Source organism: Cupressus sempervirens, chromosome 1, assembly GCF_028749045.1.
Source record: "Cupressus sempervirens isolate cs-2001-9-10 chromosome 1, ASM2874904v1, whole genome shotgun sequence".
Taxonomy (NCBI): domain Eukaryota; kingdom Viridiplantae; phylum Streptophyta; class Pinopsida; order Cupressales; family Cupressaceae; genus Cupressus; species Cupressus sempervirens.
In genome coordinates this window covers 415,686,353-415,704,085 of record NC_143118.1, presented here as the reverse complement: position 1 = coordinate 415,704,085, position 17,733 = coordinate 415,686,353, and the positions used below count along the sequence as shown (strand labels likewise).

The following is a 17,733-nucleotide window of genomic DNA, read 5'->3' as shown; positions in this document are numbered from 1 at the left end:
ACCAATGCTCTTTATACTATAGTGGGGGTGGTCGTATTGGCCATTTATGTTCAGCTTCTGAGCTCTTCTATTTAGAAGGGGATCTTTGCTGGAGGTTTTGGAATAGTATTGTTGACTCTAGTTGGTCGTGAGGTAATTAATATTACCTTATTCTTCCATCAGAAGGGGCTCCACCTCAGCTATAGTATATTGTTAATAGTTTCTTCAAGTGTTTGATGTTGTAATGTGTTCTTTGAGTTCTAGACTTTAGTTTATACCTGCCAGCAATAGGACTACTTTGCTTCATTAGAATCATGAATAAGGAATGCAGAGGTAAGCATTTCTAGGTTTTTGCTAAGAAAATGTTGATATTAAAGTAATGGGGCTGCTTGGCATTTTATGCAAATTTGTTTGGTGTAATTTAAGATTTCAAGAAAACTATAAAAAAATTTGCTATCCTTCCTATCTATCTTTCCCACTTTCCCAGTTTTGATATTATTCTACATCAAGCTATTGTGGAAACTTTCATGTCCATGTTATCTTTTATATTTTGGACATATCACATGCACCTTCTTCATTAGATTTTTTATTTATTATATCTTAGGTTTTAATATTTACCGAGCTCTTTTCAGATACATATCATCATTTGAGATCAAATGGGTATGTGGGACTATACACATAGTGAATAATAAAGGAGGGAATTGAACCCTCCCTAAGGCTCACACTTGTTGATGTCCACTTCAGCAATGGCCATTCCTATGAAATTGCTATCTAAAACCTTTCTAATGATATAATGTGTTATGAGCTATTCATTAGTGGGATGGAACATGAATCTAGGAGGTAATTGTGCATCACCCATATCATGACTATAACTAAAGTTAAGAGCCTTTATTATTTAATTCTCTTCCCTATCACCCATATTGATTTCCTTTTCTATTCACGCTTTACATGGGAGTCCTTTTATATGATGATTTATTGTCAATCGTGTCCATTTGCCACCAAACAATTCATTTTATAGAAATTCGAGATGCTAAAACTTTTGTGGATGTGTAGGCCATTAGAACATACTGCAGGGAGGATGATGAACTTATTCTCAACTGTCAAACATAGGAAAGTGCTACAAATTGTAGAATCTTAACATATGGTTGTTCAAATTCTGTATCTCCTAAATGATTTCCTTTTAGCATATAACTTGTTGTGCATAATTGCCAAGTTTTCTTATTGTATCGAGCATATTAATGAAGAAGCATATTAGTTACTATCGATGTTTATGATAGTTTGATTAGTTACTGTAAATGTTTTTCAAGTATTCTATAAAAAAATTCACATGCCTTGCATATGATTTGACATTTTGCATGCATCCTACATTCTCATCTAGCTGATGATGGATTACAGAGAGTGATCTGAAATGATGATGCTAGAAAACACACCCAATCAAATCCAAAATGAACTTGCATTATAAATGGATTGTGGGAATCTAATATTGTTGATTTTGCATGCAAGTCTACCAGTACAATTATTTATTTGTTTAAGTTGTGATTTTCCTAGTAGACATGCATACAAAATTAACAATATCAAATTCCTACAATCCATTTGTAATGCAAGTTTGTTTTGGATTTGATCGTGTGTGTTTTTTAGCATCATCATTTCAGATCTCTCTCTGTAATCCATCATCAACCGGATGAGGAAGTGCAGGATGGATGTAAAATGTCATATCATATGCAAGGCATGTGAACTATTTTATAGAATGCTTGAAAAAAATTTACACCCATGCATTGGTAGAAATTTCAACCTTCATTGGTCAAAATTTCTACCAATCCCTGGGTGTTTTCTAACTTCTTTGGTTGAAATTTCTACCTTCATTCATCAAAATTTCTACATTCATTGGTCAAAATTTTCTACCTTCATTGGTCAAAATTTCTACCTTCATTGCTCAAAATTTTTTAACCTCATTGGTCAAAATTTTGACCAATTCCTTGCAAAACTTGCACCATGGCTTTGGAAGGTTTTTGACCAATGGGTTGGTCGAATTCAGTCAAAATTTTGTCAAAAATTGGGTCAAAATTTTGACCAATAATGGTTGAAAAATGGCCTCAAATGTACTAGTGGAAATTTTTTTTTTTAGTTATATGTTTAAAGGATAGAAAAAGATGTTAAAAAGGTTTGGTACTTCTAATTCATCCTCCCCCCCCCCTCAAAAGTACTCTTCCCATTTGAATATTCCAACATTTGGTATTAGAGTGCTGGTTCTCACAAGGAGAAACCTAACAGCTTGGAGAAAAAGGTTAGAAGATGGAAGTCTTCAAACTTGGGAAGATCATTGACAATCAGGTGATTGATGTGCAAGTAGCTCTACACAAAGTAGAGGAAGCTAGGGAGAAACTGAGAAAATCCTTGAAAAGAAGGAAGAAGATAGCCATAGCTGAAAATGATATACACTACAAGGATATTGACACCACATAAGTGTTTTCCAATGGGGATTCCAATGAATTTGATGTAGCAATAGAGGAATTAATGGAGAAAAATAGAGCACAAGCTAAAGAAATCAGATTACTTAAGCTTGAACAAAAATAACAAGCCATAATGCTTTGTGAAGTGACTGAACAAAAGAAAAGAGCTATTGAAGACAAGGCCGTGATAGAGGATGACAAGAAAAATCTCACCAATAGGCTAGAAGAGAAGACAATTGAATTTGAAAAGATCTCACACATGCAGCTAGATGACGAATGCTCATCATGAGCTAAACATGAAGGACGTTGAGATCTTCACCTTAAAGATGCATAATGAAAAATTGTAGAATGAATTGAATATAGAAAAGGTATTAGAAGAAAGTTGCAAAAAACCCAATGAGGCCATCAAGTACTTTGAGCAGTTGTTGAAATCACCAAGATCAAGCAATGACACTTCAGGACTAGGATTCACTAGTACTAAAGAAGGTGAAACATCAAAAAGTGCTAAGAAAAGAAGTGACAAAGGTAAGAACTTCAAACCCACTTGTTATTTTTGTAATAAAAAGGGACATATTGCTAATGCATGGAGGAGTAGGAAGACCAATCAGTAGAACACACCTAAAAGCAAAGGCTATTGTCACAAGTGCAACATGCAAGGACACCTAACACAAGATTGCAGAGACAAAATCATAAGGAAACAAAGATTTGATGGTCACTGCTACAATTGCAAAAAGTATGGACATAGAGCATTTGAATGCAAATCAAAGCCCACATGGACACCTAATCAACCTGCTAGAGGAATCAATCATGCACATCACTACAATTGGGATTACAATACCAAGTATAGCTGTCACTATTGTCAAGAGTATAGAAAAATTCCTTAAAATTGCATAAGGGCACATTTCAAGGGAAGTTATATCTGGTGACTAAACCAAGCTACATATTTTAGTTGTTTGAAGATTGGTTTTATCAGTAGAAACTGTCCTACAAAGTCAAAAGCACCAAAGACTAAAGCCAACAAAGGAAAAGAGAAGATAGATTTCGAACAAATAAGAGGAAAAATGAACAAGACATGGAAGAAGAAAGGTGAATGTAGCACATCAAATGAAGAGATCACTTCATCCAAGAGGTCAAGTGATCACACCTCATCCAATTATGCACAAGACATATACATGGGACTGATACATATAAAGATATATCATACATTAGCCCAAGAAAAAATAGAAGTACTGCAAAGAAGAAATATGCATGAGAAAATATGTCGAGTTAAAATTTAGAAGATGATGTCAAGCTACCTTTGGTTGCCAAATAAAACTTTAGTACATCTTGAGTTGAATAGACTAGTGGATGTTGAGTAAGAGATGTTAGTGGCTAACGAGCAATTGAAAAGTTTAGTTGATGATGAGTGAAATTAGATAATAGCTACCAAGTAGATGAACTTCAATGGGAGCCAAGTTGATAAAATATTTGGAAGTAGAGTGTATAGCTGTAAGAACAAATGCAATAAATGCTAGATTTTTAAACCTAATAAAGGTGAAAATAATTCATTTTCAAGCCATTCAAACAAAGAATAAAGTTGAGCAAAGTGAATAGGTGATCACACAATGATTTTGTAGTTATTTTTAGTGATTCCAACCATGATTCAACTCTAGTTCATCAATCAATAGGTATTTCACTCAAGTGCTGAGCTATGCAGAACTTCAAAGTTTACTTAATTTTAAACCCTAGTTTGATAAACAATGTCATCTAGGTCAAAAACCACTTAGAGGAAGGAAAGTCATGAAATTCAACTTGTTAGTAATGAAGTCAAATAGCCAGAGTTTAAGCCCATCCCTAAAGTTCCCTATAAAAATGACCCTAGTGGTCCTTTGTCAATCATTCGGGACAAAGTTGTAATGGTCCAAGATGTCAAGAAATGCTATAACTGTAAGATTGGAACCATAGGTGACTTAGAAATTTTCAATGCCTTTGATAAGCTATGTGACAAAGGTATATTGAAGGAAGAGTTTCAAATAGTTTAAAAGAATGGTTTAACTAAAGGCCTAGATTTCCCCACTTTGTTTAAGTTTGAATGGATTCATATAGTGTTGAGTCAAATTCATGATGGGTCATTCTAGTTAGAAATAGGGCTTGTGAAAGTTATGAAGAAATTTTTTCATAAGGTTACTGGTTTTCCAACCCTAGATTGGCCCAAGACCTTGAGAAGTGAGAAAAAGGAGGCCATAAAGAGGAAAACTAGTGCCAAATAGAATAATTGGCGAATGACCATTGATATCCACTACTTGATTTCACTATTAAATTCATATCTCCCACATTCTATTAATCAACTAGATTGAATAGTGTGTCATGCATAGCAGTGGATGTAGCATACAAACTTGTAAAAAAAGACAACACATATGATCTAGCAGAGCTCATGCTACAAAAAATTAATGAAAATTTGGGAGCCATAAGGAAATCAAAAGTAGCCCAATGCAAATTTGGATCACTGTTGGTCTACATATTTCTTTATGTTATGAAGGAATTTCCATTAGTTGGAAAGGTTAGATGGGATCCTAAAAAGACAATTGTCACACAAATCAATGACTTCATTGATCAAATGGGAGACAATTTTGATGCTCATATGACAAGTTACTTTGAGGACTTCAAGAAGTCCATGAAACAAACGATGAGGATACCAGTCACACTAGTTGAGCAGTGTGTAAAGAACATTTTCTTTCTTGTGGATATTGATTACACTTATATACAAGCAGTCATACCTAGATTGATATGGCTTAGGCCACTAGGTTATGAACTTGATGTTGATCAAGCCTCAATAGCGATAATAGCACTACTTGTAGAAGATACTAACAAGGTAGCAAAACATTTTGGAACTTATGATTTTGTTAAACCTAGAGTGGTCATAGACCTTAAAATGGCCACTACAGTGGAGAAGAAGGACAAATTGATCAAGAAGATCAAGAAGATATTTGGTGTTGAAGCAAAAAGCACAATAGAGGAAAAGGAAGTAGATGAAGAAGAGGATAACAGTGAAAATGAAGAGGATGAGCCTAAGCAAGAGCCTCTACAACTGACACAAGGCCTAGGTGAGGACAAGGAAGAAGGTGCAGAGGAAGAAAAAGCCAAGGAAGCAACTATCAAAGCCAAGGTCACTAAAATAAAGGCTAAAGCTCAACCTACTCCAGACCCCAAGGCAAAGAAAGTGACAAAACCTGTAGCAAAGAAGCCTACTACCAGAGCCACTACTCAAAAGGCTAAAGAAGGGGAAAAAAAGAAGAAGAAAGCCACCAAGAAGATTGATGAGGAGTCAAGGAAGAGAAGAAAATATGTAGTTCAACGTAACTCAGATCAAGAAAAGACAGAGTTAGATGATAATAGTCAGTTCAAAGTGGTAAGTCATCCACCTAAGTCTTCAATTTATAAATTATGTGCTTAAGAATGGAGACTTAAAAGATTTGAATAAGTTAGATTTCAATAAGCTCACAAAAGAAGAGCAAAATAAAATAGAGGAATCTGTGTATACAATGATGGCAGAGTACAAGCACACACCTCTAGAGCTAGATGGCTCAATGCCCAAAGAGTTATATAAAATAGTAGAAGACAAATGGCATTTTTGCTTGCAAATGAAAAATAAAATAAGGGAATCTACTTTACCTAGATTTTTGCCTAATTTGACTAAGGGTCAAATAACTAATGCAATCAAGAGGCACAATAGTAGATTTACTCCAAAGCATAGGGAATTTAATATTTTGCAGAATAAAACTGAACTTGTTGTGAGAAAATCCACATGGTTGTCAAAAATAATTAGAAGAAAATTGATGATGGATTTGATGAGGAATACAAGGCAGAAGAAAGTGCCAAGATAAAGGAAATAAAAACAATAGGAAAGAAGCGAGAAGAAAAGAAGGAAGAAGAGAAGAAGGTTGAGGAAGAGAAGAAAAGAAAGATGAAGAGGAGAATAAAGTGGAGAAAAAGGAAGAGAAGGGTATGGATGAGTAGCAATAACAAAGTGTACAAGACACACAACTATCATCCCCTAGCCCTCCTCATGATATTATCACACCTGCAGAGAGTATCAATATAAAGGATGTTATTGACACTTCTTGTCAAGACATCAATCCATTGACTACAAAGGATCTCACAAAGATCCTTGACTAATCAACCCAAGTAGCTATACTATGCACAAGTCCTATATTGGTCAATGTTGATGAGTTGCAAAAGTCAGTAATAAAATCAAAGGAAGTCAAAGTGAAAACACAAGAACCACCTTCGATCACTCAAACTATTGGCCTTCTATTCCTTCCTCCACCATCTCCACCAAAAGTAGTCACAGATGAATTTCAAATACCAAGTGCAGTAGCAAGGGAAGACAAAGAAAAAATAGTATAGTTAGTAGGTACACTCGCATCCATTAATAGGGAAAAATTGAGACAAACACAAGAGAAGGAAGAGACAAGAGATGAGGAGAAATCTACAATATAAACTTTGGTTCAACTACCCAAAATGGGTACTCCCACTCAAAATCTTCAGAAGCCGAGCACTGACATGCTAGCATTGCAAATTAGAATGCCAAGCTTGAGCTCAACAAGGGTAGCTAGGACACTTCGTTATGGAATTCTTGATCTATATGAAGAAATTAAAATACCCTACTATCAATCTAGCACCCTCACTGAGGAAATGATTAATGAGATATAGAGTGCATTAGATAGAAGAAGGAGACAAGAGGTATTGAGAAAAAAATATAAATATAGGCAAGCACTGAATGAGATAAAGGACCATCTTTATGGATGCCTTCATCTCGCAGACAACTAATGAGTCAAGGCCAATAGTAGAGCAACTATCTGACATAGTTGACTAGGTGACAAATGAAGACCATGATACAAATGCCAAATTAATGGAATGGTTAAAGAGGAAATTCCAAGGTAAAGTTAATCAGAAGATATCTAGTGATATAGCACTATCTCAAGTTGAGTTGGCTAATAAATTGGAAAGAGTAAAGATTGTACTTGGGAATATATTTTCCTTATACAACAACTTGTGTGATTTTCCAATTTCACATAGGAGTCTAGCCAGAGAGTAATGAGCTTGGAAAGAAATCTAAATATTTCTAGTATGAAACTCCCCACTAATCCAGCTCAAAGTGAGAAGCATTTTGCTAAAATTATTCACACTCAAAGAGAATTAGCCATATTAATGGTAGAGGAGGCTAATGCAAAAGCTAAGTTGATACAAATCTAGTCCTCTATAACCCCTCACTTGGAGGTACTTCATAAGGAGCAAATGTATGCAGAAACACTCCTCAAGAAAGATTCAAATCTTTCTACCTTAGATGGACTTGTACATCTAGCAGCAGAGATTGTCATCCAGCATAAGTCATTGGACATTGCACTAGCAAATTGGGATGCAGCTCTGAAGATACTCTTGGAGGTAAATAGCACATTTTTGGCTAAACATGGTATTACTCAATAGAACCCTTTGACATCAGTGTCGAAAAGGGGGATAAATATGTATAGGGGAAGAAATAAGGAGATATGTATATAGAAATATGGGAGAATACCAAATTTTTCAAAAAAATTATCATTTTTTATTACACTCTTTCATTCATTTTGAGAATAGAGTGGAAAGTTTATAAATAGCCAAAAGGGGGGAGTCAAGTAATAAGGAGAAAGTGGAAATTGAAAAATTTTGAACTTCACATAGATTAGATAAAACATATAGGCTCAAAATGAAGAAATAGGAAAAAGGACAGAGAGGATCAAGCACTTAAGCATAGCATTTCAGTTTCAAGATTGAACAAGGCATAATCAACTCAAGGGGAGTCATAAGGTATATTGTTACTCACAATATTTTTTGAAATTTTGCATGAATTCCAAGCAAATAAAGAATGTACCCAATAAGGTTAAGTTCATAAATGTTTAGTTAAGTGTTTTTGACACTCATGTCAAAGAGAGAGATTGTTGGTCAAAAGAATAGTCTTGACAATTGAGAGTCAACACACTTAACTATTTTCACTATATATGCCAAGTACACAATGTATGCCGAGTGATCCAAGATTGTTCAGATGCTGAGTGATTCAAGAAAATATTCATGTGTTGAGCAATATAAGATATAACAGGTGCCAAGCAAACCAAGATATAAGAAGTGCCAAGCAAACCAAGATATAATAGGTGTTGAGAAAACTAGGATATAATAGGTGCCAACAAAACTAGAATTGTAGTAGATGCTGAGAAATGTAGAAATAGTATGTGTCGAGCATTAGGAATACAATATGTGCCAAGTAAGTTAGGATCAACATAAGAGTTTGTACCATGACAAACTAAGATGTGAAATAGTTTTTGCATGACTCACAAAAGGATAAGAAGATAAGATCGAATCCTTGCAATTACTTATGAAGTCAACACCCAGCCAATCAGAAAAGTGGAGACAACATGCAACCAATAGGTGAAAACAAAGGATATGAGTGGGAATTTCAAGTTCATGAATGCATAGAAAACCCTAAATCCATGATATCGTTATAAGGACACCATGACACCATATTGGAAGAGTTGAAGAAGTTGTTGAGATTACTAAGACAAAGAGTTGAGAAGGTTATTGATGGAGTTATCAAATCACAAAACAGAGCAATCAGCAAAGGTGTCAAGGACTTAGTGAAATGGACTGAAAATATACATCTAGTTGATCAGAATAGAGCAGGTGATACATTCAAAGATCAAAATAAGAAGAGCAGATCTAGTACATGAATCTAGCAATTTGAGATTGCATTAAATTAGGTCAAATGTTCCAATACTCTCTCACAATTTTACTAGAGGTTGAAATCCTATGTTGATAGGTTAGCTTAACAGCTAGGTAGGAGAACCTTCAGAGAAGGTCATGAAAGTCCTATTAAATTAGGTGGGTTTAACAACCTATTGTAAATCCTTTAACAGGGTGGCACTTCATGTAAGTGTTTGTAAATCCTCTAACTAGGTCACTATTGGCATACTATAAATCCTTTAACAAGGCAAGCCTTTCATAGGGCAAACCATCAAAAGTGGTTAACATTGATTGCCATAGTGATTTTGTGGGTATCATCCCCACCCCAGTTTTACCTTGTTATTCATGGACCATTTCTAGGTTATCAATTCTAGTGTTATGTGTTATTGCATGTGATTGATTTTATGTTCTTTTATATGTTTACATGCATGCAATTTGTTTTTTAAGTTATATGTTTAAAGGATAGAAAAAGAGGTTAGAAAGGTGAGATACTTCTGATTCACCCCCACCTCTCAAAAGTACTCTTCCCATTTGAATATTCCAACACAAAATGCATGAGGAGGCCAATGCAACGTATTCATATGGTTCCATAGGCTATTGGTCTATTGAATCCATGACAACAGAGAAATGAGCTTGATCGATATGCCAAGGGATTTCATCAATATTGAGAGCTTGTTGCATGGAGATCTAAGCCAAAATTGAGATCATTAGGTAGAGCATGCAATAGCAGGTGTGTAGGTCTCTAATGAGACTATTGGCAAATGTCCCTACAAAACATCTACATGTGTGACCCTCCAAGAACAACCACACCCTCCAAAAAATGTGCCACCCATAAAACAAAAAGCTCCACCTAAAATGCTTGATAGTGTCCAATCGTCAGCAAATGTGAAACTGTTGAAGTTGACCCCACTAATACCAAAGCCTAACTTAGATATTACATGCCCTATTAAGCATACATTGACTCTGTTATCCCAAAGCCAATAGAGGGTGTATGAAAATTGGATAGTGTTTTTGGACCATACATGCGCCCATAAAGTGCATAAATCAAATGCCCATAAAGCCCATTACTAAAGTGCTCACAAAATCCACACCTAGCTGCTAAAAAAGGCCAAGGATTTCGCATCTGTCATAGGTGACCCAGTGAAATCACTCTCAATAAAAGCTTTCATTTTCAATGATATTGTGGGTGAGGCCTGTGTTGGATGTCATCTCACAAATTCTTCCAAAGATCCAAATATCTTTAAGAAACCTCACACTAAAATCAAGTCATAAATCAAGGTGATCTCTAGCAGAAAAAGTGCATCTTAAGGAAGATGGGACAGTTCACATTAATGAGTGCATCCCAAAATTTGAGCGCCCTCTTTGAAGAATTGAAACTCCAAAACACAACCTATGAGATTGGTGCAAGTATCACACTTACAACCACAACAACTTTTGAACAGCCATCATCTGCACCTCCAAAATGACAAAGTGCCTCCTTTAACCTGCTGACAAGAGTGGATTAGAGGCCAAAAGAATTAAAATAACATTGATGTTGTTGGAAAAAAAAGGAATCAAAGTGCAAAGGCATTCAAAGTCAAATGCATTGATGAAGAACAATGACTTGTAGATGTAGCAAGGCCCAAAATTGACAGGCATATTCTCTTTCAAAGAAATAATAACTTTTTTAGACAAAAATGACTTTAAAAAAAATTAATATCATTTTCTTGATTTTTGTGGCCAAGTAAAAAATGACCTGGGTGCAAAACAAAAAAATCTTGATTTCAACTATGTCCAAATGAGATGTATTTTATATGCAAATAGGGGTTTCTAAGATCTTTGAGCTCAATGGTGATGTCCATTTTTCTCAAAGTTCTCTAAAAAATAGGTTCACCGCCCCCCCCCCCCCACAAAATCCAATGTAAAATTCCCAAAAAGCCATAGATCTAAAAACAGATGCCAAATCTCTCAAGAGTAGACCAAGGGCATGAAGATCTGGGGCTCTGATACCATGTTGAAGTTGATAAAAACTCAACCCCATAGCTCCAACGAATCACCTTAATGAAAACACCTATCACAGAAGAGATAAGAAAAAGATATGGAGGCTAGAATTCTTAGATCCATATATGAGACATTCTTGATGAGCAAAAAGAGAAATTACTATTATCAAAAGAAAATTAATGTTAATGAATGTTTACAATGAGAGATCATCCTTATAAAGGAGATTGAAACCCTTAAAAGGTCTAACCTAGGTTGTATAATAATAATAATTAATAAAATGATAAACAATTAGATGCCTAAACTTTAGCTTAAGCAACTAGAGTTAATTAGGAAATCTCTAGTTACTTTAACAGAAAGGAGAATCATCGGAGCAAGAAGGAAAAATAAATGTGTAGATGACTCCAAAACATTAGAAACCAACATGTTATCATTGTAGAAAATTGGACCACACAACAAATATATGCAAGAGAAAGGTTGGTATGTCATTTGTTACTCTTAAATTTGATGGATACCTCTACAACTGCAATAAGTACTATCATTAATAATTTGAGTGCAGATAAAAATTTAATACATCTCCAAGGAAATATAATTTTAATGGTTATTTCCACACACACAATAAGTATCAACATAAATATCAAGACTATAGATCATAGAAAAATAGAACTAAATACTGAACAGGCAAGGAAATATTATAAACTAAGATTATAACACAAGAATTACATACATACATCTTGTGAAAGATATGGTCAAAGTAGAGAAAATTATAGATGATTGCACATGGGAGGAAATTTTGGTGCTTGGAATATTTTTGGCATGACATATTTTCACTGTCACAAGGTTAGTCATTCAAGAATAAACTATAGGTAGTGAGTATATGCACCTAATGAAGAAGACACCAATGGAAAGGGTACAACAATTGCTGATAATATTTAAAGTGAGATGAACAAGATATAGAAACTAAAAATAGAAGAAATTGGAACAACAATTAGATCATTTGATGACATCTTGTCCTCTAGATTGGGCAAATCTACTACCACAAACTAAGCCATTTATGTATGTATGGGAACTAAATTCAAAATCTTTCATCATACATTAGTTCCTCATAGATATGAAATGATATCCAAATTTGAATAAAAAAAGATACAATAGGATAACTTGTATAAATAAATTATGGTTACTATGCATGACTGAGTAAGCTAGTGAGTCAGTTGTGAAGTGTTGAGTTACCAAGTGAAGATTTCTTGTTGGTATAGATATTGCATTGTGGGTGTCTTCCCAAAAATAGTTTCCCCTCTAACTAAGGTTTTTTGTGTAATGAAAATCATGTGTCAAATGTATTTATGTCTATTATGTACTTATGCTTGAAATTTTTTGCTTTACTTCACTCTCAATCAACAATAAGAAGTTAAGTTTATACATGAAAGGAAAGATCTAGGGTTGAGAGGTTAAATCTATTTTTGAGGATTAAAGCCTTAGAAGGAATTGATTGACAATTTCTGCCCCCCTCTGAACACCAAGACTTTCCAAAATATGTAAGTATGTACATGTTTGTGTATATATATACATATATACAGACATATATATGTGTGTGTATGTGCATGTGTTATACACACACACACACACACACACACACACACACACACATATATATATACATACATATACATATATATATATATACATACATACATATATATACATATATATATATATGTATATATATACAGATATATATATATATGTATATATATATATATATATAGATATACATATATATATATACAGATATATATATATGTATATATATATAAATATATATAGATATACATATATATATAAATATATATAGATATAGATATATATACAGATATACATATATATAGATATATATATGTGTATATATTCATCTATGTGTATATACGTGTGTGTGTGTGTGTGTGTGTGTGTGTCTATTTCTTTTAGCACATAGTCAAATAAGTATTACATAAGACTCGTGATTGGTATATCAAGTACAAAAAATACTTTGTATTTGACATAGACTCTATCCAACAATAAAACTATGTAGGTCTATTTTTATATATTGATGTTTACTATTGCTTCCTTCTAGAGCTAATCTTCATTCAACCTAATGGTTTCTCTTATTACTATTATTCTAGATCATGAATTTTCCAAATATGTGTCTAATCAATTTTTTTTTCAATTTAATGTGTCTAGTCAAGTATCCATGAGAAACTATGAGCCTTACTATATGTAATTTTAAAACTTGGATATCAATAAGATAAATAGTTAAAGTTAAATATGTTCCTAAATTAGATGGAGAGGGCATTGCATCTACAAGATCTAATATTCCAATTCAATATTAAATAAGCAACAAACATACAAAATCAATTCAATTAAACTTTAACTTTAACCTCGAAAATGACTCGTTCTTGCAAATTATTAGCTGATAGGCTTTCCTTCTAGAGTTGCCTCCAATCGGAAATTGTCTCACTCAAGAAAAACACACGCCGGAAGAATTGTTTCAGGCTATGAAAAATAGCAGATTTTGTTATCATGAATTACGATCATAGTGCATTTTAGGCTATAAAAAATAGTAGATTTTGTAGCAGATTTTGCTATCATGAATTGTGATCATAGTGCATTAAATGGAGCAGGTATCTAGACTCATGATGAAAAATTAGAGAAATCATGTTTGCAGACGGTGAATCACAATGATGAGATTGTGGCAATTGGCCATTACCAACTTGTCTTACATCCAAAAGTTCTATATCACCCTTGCAATGTTCTGTGTATGCAACAATAAATGGTGGTACACTATTGTGCAATTACTATCATTCAATTTTAGACCTTCTTCTTTGGATTTGAAAGCCCCTTTCGCACGCCATCCGTGCTTGCAGAATTTTAACTGTGCAATATCTTATTAATGACATGAAGATCAAATCAATCTATCATTGATTAACAGCCATTTGAGATGAAGTCATGGATTGCTGGGCTATTTTAGCGCCCAACAATTGAGCTGTCAAAGCAGTTTGATCTATTTGCTTCTAGGTTGCTGCTTTGCGTGTATGTGATGATGGGTATAAGGGCGATGGTTACCAGGGAGGCTTAAAGTGCACTGGTAAGTGGTATGCTATTAAATTTTGTGTGTTTGGCCATTTTTATTCTGAAATGGTTGTTTTTCTCTAGAATTGTAATGGGTGTATATTATTTATGTAGAGGAAACCCCTTTGGTGTGAAATAAAGCTGAGTTTTTGTATATTCCCCTTCAAAGGGCTGAAATTGGTCACCACGCAATTAAGCCCTTATTCCCCATCTTCACATCCTGCATCACCCATCAGAAACTCTATGATACTGTGCAATTAGGTGTATCTATGGACTTAGATTTCTACATCCTTGTAGTTTTTATATTCTTTCTTGAAAAATTTTCTCCCCTGTCAAAATTGAGATGAGGCGTCCTAAGAAATGTTGATTTTATTGAGGATTTCCTCACAGTTAATACCAATTAGGGGTACCCTGTTCACTGTCTCCTGAGAGAGTAGTACTGTACATTCTACACAAGTAAAATTGAATTGCTACATAAAAGCATGTTGTAGTTTAAGCGCTGCACCTCACTGAGAAAAGGCATGTTTACTCTTGCTATTTGCCAAACCTTCTTACTGATCTAATTTCTTGTATGATGGATTGGAACTGCAAAACAATTCCATTTGTTACAGCTCACAGACAGAGATAAAAGTGTTGAATACTAAACATAAAAAAATGGGCTTCCAAATGTGTTTGAAATGCTTTCAACATGGTAGCTGCAACTCACCATAACCGATGGAAGCTGGTACAAATATATGTTAAAGGGGAAAAAAATCCTTCAATACACCAAATGTGAACCAAAAAAAGGGGAATTCACCTAATTAAATAAATAGAAAATCTCACCGAGTCTGGGGGTGAATTATTCACTAGATTTTTCAATTTGATTGTAGTTGAATCTTGCTTAAAAATTAAATCTTGTTGCAGATATTAATGAATATGCTGATCTGAATCTGAATGACTGCATTAAACCACTGAAGGGAACATGTCTGAACTTGGAGGGTAATTTCACCAGCTCTTGCACAAAAGTTGAAGGCAACGGTAGAACGAGTTGTATAGAGAAGACCAGCATAGTCATCCCTCTGCTTTTAGGTATTCTCTAAATTTTGTTAATGACCTATTCATGGTTAAAATTATCAATAGTGAAATAATGCAAAATATCTCTGGAGAGATTTCTTAATGAAATTTTAAATCACGCTCTATAATACATCATTATCAAAATGATCCCTTCCTTTGTAAACCATTCAAGTTCATTTCTAGATTAGATTCTAGATTAGATTGTATCTATTTCTTTTAACAACAACATTTGAGATCAATATTTTGGATCAATCATCAAGATTTGAAATAGTAAAAGATTAAAATATTTCCCTGCATGAGGGCTATCAATTAATGATGTTAGATGATGTTAGATTTACATTTTCCATATTTCCCTATACAGTTTGGAAATCTAATATCGTTAATTCTGCAACAGCAACTAATGAAATTTTCCATTTTGTGAAGCAGGGATCCTTTTATCGCTGGTGGGAGGATCTTTGATTGCAGGGGCCATATTTTGGGCAATGAAGAAGAGGAAACAGATGATTCTAAGAAGAAAATGCTTTCTTCAAAACAGAGGCCTTCTGCTACAGGAATACATATCTTCAGATAGAGGATGAAGGAAAGCAACAATTTTCTAAGAAGCAGAGCTCATAGAAGCAACCAATAATTTCTCCGAAGACCTTAAAATCGGAGTGGGAGGTTTCGGTTATGTTTAGCGGGGAAAACTAGCAGAAGGCAGAATGGTGGCCATAAAAAGATGCAAAGAAGTTGACGAGGAATAAATTGATCAATTCATCAATGAAGTCATAATTATATCTCAGATTGATCACAGAAATGTTATTAAACTTCTGGGTTGCTGCTTGGAAACTTGAATCCCTTTATTGGTTTATGAATATGTCTCCAATGGAACCCTAGCTGATCATATCCATGGAAAAGATGAAATAGAATGCTTGACATGGAATACAAGATTACAGATAACAATAGACACTGCAAAAGCACTGGCTTATTTGCATTCTTCCACGTCAGTTCCAATTGTGAATAGAGATATTAAATCTGCAAACATTTTACTCAATTTCGCATGTTCTCCAAAGTTATCTGACTTTGGATTCTCCTATCTAATGCCAATTGAAAATACCCATTTGACTACAGGAGTGAAGGGAACATTTGGGTATTTGGATCCTCACTACTTTCTGACTGTTCAACTCACACACAAATCAGATGTCTACAGCTTTGGAGTAGTAATTCTGTAGCTCTTAACTAGCATGAAACCTCTATTTGTAAACAGAGCAAAAGAGCAACGCAATTTGGCAGCCTTGTTCTTGTCTTAAAAAAGCCAGGGTCTCCATGAAATATTTGATCCTTGCTTAATGGGAATGGATGACATTGAATCCATGACAAATGTGGCTAATTTAGCACAAGCTTGTCTAAATGTGGATGTGCAAAGGTGACCTTCCATGAAGGAGGTTGTTCAAGAGCTCATGTGGATTAAACATGGGAAGATAGCAGGGGGAGAAGGGCATACTTGGGAAAGCCAAACAGATGTTAATGAGGAAGAGACATCTGTCCTTATTGACTCAGAGGAGAGGATCCACAATAGAAAATCAGTGAAGTTTAATGAAAATACCAATCTGTTTTACTCCCTTTCTATATCCAATGTTTCTTCTGCTTTTCAGGTAGAACGCATAAATGCTGTGGTGGGCAGTGGAAGGTAATAAACTACAGTGAACGGTAGACTGTTTCTCAGATATAATCAAATAATAAGGGCTGAAAATATTTAGTAGATCCACTTGTAACAAGGTTCTTTTGGTTAATGGCCGCTGCAATGAGACTAGAAAATATATAGTAGATCCACTCATAACAAGGTTCTTTTGGTTAATTGCCACGCAGTATTTTGTGGACTACTATAGTTGCTTGTTTTTAAACAATGATTTGAATTTGAATTTGAATTTGAATTTTTTTATATAAAAATTTCTCATAGAAAATTTGATAACAAATTAAGAAGGAAAAAGTTAGAAATAAATAAGAAAAAAATTAGAAATGAATAAGAAAGAGAAATAAATTTATGAAGAATCCGATTTTTTTTTAGTAAGCAACCAGTAGTTATTTTAAGCAATGGCCTAGGAATTTGAGATTAGAACTACTTTAATATTTGACATAATAGAAGCCAATGTTGCAACAAGAGAAGTACAAGGTGGATATTTTTGGTTACCATTTTATGTAGAGAAAATCAATTTATTTATGTTTAGTGTGTATAACATATTAAGGATATATCTTAGCCTCTTTGGTTGCAATGAATGCCCTCATGGCTACAAATAGACATTCCCTTTTTAGTTTTAAGACATGGCTCTCTATTAAGCTTGAGTGATTTTTTTGTTTTCTTACCAAGTAAATGTCGATGATAAGTCTATTAGGAGATTGCTTCCATGGTCTTGTTGGGTGCTAAAAAAGTGAATCTTTA

At 34.2% G+C, this 17,733-nt stretch overlaps 1 pseudogene; it reads left to right on the top strand.

Annotated features, from left to right (window-relative positions):
- The first annotated feature begins 5,340 nt into the window (after nucleotides 1–5,340).
- On the top strand, nucleotides 5,341–17,066 carry LOC149578057 (putative wall-associated receptor kinase-like 16; annotated as a pseudogene).
- The last annotated feature ends 667 nt before the right edge of the window (nucleotides 17,067–17,733 follow it).